Source organism: Cynara cardunculus (assembly GCF_001531365.2).
Source record: "Cynara cardunculus var. scolymus isolate 2C chromosome LG 5, CcrdV1, whole genome shotgun sequence".
Lineage (NCBI taxonomy): Eukaryota > Viridiplantae > Streptophyta > Magnoliopsida > Asterales > Asteraceae > Cynara > Cynara cardunculus.
The window spans coordinates 16,644,924-16,648,586 of record NC_037532.1 but is presented as its reverse complement, the minus strand read 5'-3'; the positions used below and the strand labels follow the sequence as shown (position 1 = coordinate 16,648,586).

At 35.0% G+C, this 3,663-nt stretch overlaps 1 non-coding gene across 1 annotated transcript; it reads left to right on the top strand.

The window, feature by feature from the left end:
- The first annotated feature begins 1,365 nt into the window (after positions 1-1,365).
- On the top strand, positions 1,366-1,446 carry TRNAL-CAA. Its single transcript has one exon. It is a non-coding gene; the product is annotated as a tRNA-Leu (tRNA).
- Positions 1,447-3,663: the final 2,217 nt, after the last annotated feature.

Sequence of the window (3,663 nt, the reverse complement as noted above, 5' to 3'; positions counted from 1 at the left end):
AGGTTTAGGTTCAGTCTTAATATTTTTTTTAATTTTACAAAACAAATATTTTCTATCTGGATTTTTTTCCATATATATAATATAACTATAACTTTTTCCTAGATAATTATTCATAGGAATATTCTTGAGTATGTTAAATTTTTTTTTTCATTCAAGAACAAAAAGTTCGACCCCCTTCTAATTTTTCATTTTTTTTCTTATATTTATTTGGATTTTGGGGACTTATATTGTGAAAGATTTATCATCTCTATGGGATTAAATCCCGAGTTATTGTGAAATAAAAATCGGTTATTGATAGAGTGAATAAATCTGCCATTTCTTGAAATCTCTCTTCTGATTCAAAATCGTGGTGTAACGTGAAGCAAATTTATTCTATACTCGATAAGTACCAATACGCAATGGGGAGGTTAATGCCATTTTATATGAGTGAATGTACCCATACTTGTTCATCATTAGAGAACACTATTCGTAAGAATTTTCCCTTATTTTTTCTGACTTTCTTTATAAAATTTTATAATTTATGAATAAAATATGATTAGGATAAAGTACAATATTATAAAGATAATAAAGCCTTTGTTACGTTTCCACATCAAAGTAAAATATAGTACTTAGTTCTTTTTTCTTTCATTTAATGCCTATTGGTGTTCCAAAAGTACCTTTTCGAAATGCTGAAGAGGAAGATGCATCTTGGGTTGACATATAGTGCGACTTGTCAGATATATTGGGTCATATGGGATTTCCCCGTTTTCTCCCCAATCGAGATATCCTCTGTTTCGCCCACGAAAGATTAATTGAATCATCAAAAATTTGGAGCGTGAAGTGCAATTATATCCGTTTTTGGGGGGATTTGAATTACTATTATCAATTAGAAGAATTTATGGTTGGCTTAGTTGGACTACTACATTGAAGTATCCAGGCTCCGTTTAAAAAAAACCAAGTGGTAATATATCTATTTTCTATCATAAAGGATTCCTATTTTTAAAGAAATCTTTTTTTGTAAGTAGAAGTTATTTCAAACTGTTATGTTAATAAATCGAGTAATATGCATGAAGCCGTCAACTATTTTACGGAATGCGTGAATTGAAAAAAAAAAGAAGGCATAACAAAAAGAAGTGRTAATGGGAGCATTTGTACTATATGTGCAAATCAAAATCGGGCGGATCTTTACCCTTTTGTTGAAGGTCGTTCGAGCTTTTCCTGGGAGTATGGCATGGATTACTTCAGCGGCCTTTGCTTGACCCTCAACCGTTGGCTCCTTCTCGTTCCTCACCCTCAGCTAGGAGTTGCCTGCCTCACCGATCAAATAGACGAGAAAACGATCTTCAAGTCACGGTTTCCCCTGTTTTTACGATTCACTTTCAAGATGCCTTGGTGGTGAAATGGTAGACACKCGAGACTCAAAATCTCGTGCTAAAGAGCGTGGAGGTTCGAGTCCTCTCCAAGGCATAATATTGAGAATGCTCATTGAATGAGCAATTCAATAAGAGAGCTCGGATAGCAATACCGATTCGATCCGAGCTCGCCGACTCCAACTACCGTCTATGTACGATCCATACTAGATCTGACCAACTGCCCATCCTACCTCCTCTAYGTTCTTGACGTTCTTGACAGCCCATCTTTGTCTCAGTAGAGTCTTTCAGTGGCATGTTTCGGTCCTCTTCCCCATTACTTAGAAATTCTAAATGATCAAACCTATGGGACTTAAGGAATAATATAAAAAAAGAAAGGGAAAAATATTCATATTAAATAAAAATCAATAAAATAAGTAAATAAAAATGAAGTAGAAGAACTCAGATTCCAAATGAACAAATTCAAACTTGAAAAGGATCTTTCTGATTCTCGAAGAATGAGGGGCAAGGGGATTGATCGAGAAAGATCAATCCCTTTTTCTGTCGTTAAGGTGGAGAACTGAACGAAGAATTCTCTTCTTTCATCATCAATCGAATCACTGTTTGCAACCGAGGATTCTATTTTAACTATTTGTGTCAATGGATTAGTTCGATCCAAAACTTGAGATAATGGATGTATAAGTTAAACATTATATTGATATTGCTTCAACATAGGTGTGTCTTGCGTATTATTATTGAAAGCTCAACATGAATCCCAAACAATGAGAAACTAGCCTTAACAAAATACTAGACAAAAACGTCGTGTTTAGAGAAACACATATATAATTGACTCTATCTCCATCAAGAACAACGTACAAAAAATTACTTTGGAATGTTCAAAGATATTGGCACTTGTTTTGGAGATATCGGTTCCCATATGGAACATTTGAAGATTTTGCTGCTAGTTTGGACCTTCTTCAATTCGTTTGAGTATGCAATTTGGATCATTTTTTGTAACACCCTCGAATTTAGTACCTTCATTTGTGGGTCATTTGAACACTTTGGTATGTAAAATCTTATAATTATGTGCTATTAATGTTATCATATATGCTTATGGAGTTAGGGGACAAAATCTAGAGTTTTTGAGCATAGTAGAACCCACGCGGCTAGCCACGCGACAAAGATCGTGGCCTTACTAGAGTCTGGGATGTTTTAGGACGGGCGATTAAGCACGCGACTATGGTCGCAGGCTAGGCCGCGGCTAACATGCCGATTGATTTATGGCTGATTTTTCAAGGCTTTCGTATTTACTCCTCGCCTACTTTCCTTCTCCTACAAAATTCTTCTCTTCTCTCTCATTTATTTGGATTTGAGGAGCATTGAAGAAGGTTGTTCACCACAATTTAAATATCTGGTAATCATCTAAACTAAAGATTCAACCTAGGATTCAAGCTCCAGGTTCTCATCTCCATATCTAGAAGGTTTCCTTATTTTCTGGGTTTTATGCAAAACCTAGTATTGTGAGTTCAACCTACGCTTTTATAAAACTATATACATGTTAAAATATTGTATTTTAGTCCTCAAAGATTATATTTCAAGTATTCACATTTGGTTGATTTTGGACCAACTAGATTAAATTGGGATTTTTGGGAATTTGTCTTTTGATAAAATAAGTGTGGGGAATGATTTTATATACATTGTATATTTTTATCTTAAAGTTTTGATTATTTTTGGTACTAAAAAATATATATAATCTTGACTTGGTTTTGTTGAATAAAATGGGAATTTACCCACTTGGTGACAATTTTTACGTGATTGTTCTTATGTTGGATATGGTTTGGTATATCTAGAAGATTATATAGATTAGACTATGTTGATCCTCTCTCTCAGTGATTTAATGATAATCCCTTTTTCCTTTCGATGTATTTAAGTTTCTGTATTTTCAGTTCCAGCGATCAATACACTGAGCATGTTCAGTGATCGCTGAAGAACTTGTTTTGTAAATCATTCAGAGACAACGATACTTCAAGAAAACAACACTCACACCAAAGATCCTTTAGCAAACGTCGAAGACTGAAACTGAAGATTAGAGACTGGCGCGTACGTGATTTGAAGCGGTATTCAGTGATTACAAGCCTATCTAGCTATGTGTGAAGATTGCTCTAGCTTCAGCGAATGATGATGAGACCTTCAGGTCATYCCAGCATTCAGCGATCAAAGGAAGCTTGCCTAGCAAGATTGTTGTTGTTTTGTCCTTGCACACACAAAAGGACAAACCCATACCTTTACCAAAGATAGTACGGTATGGTGCCGATTAGTCGACTCTTTGTCCACC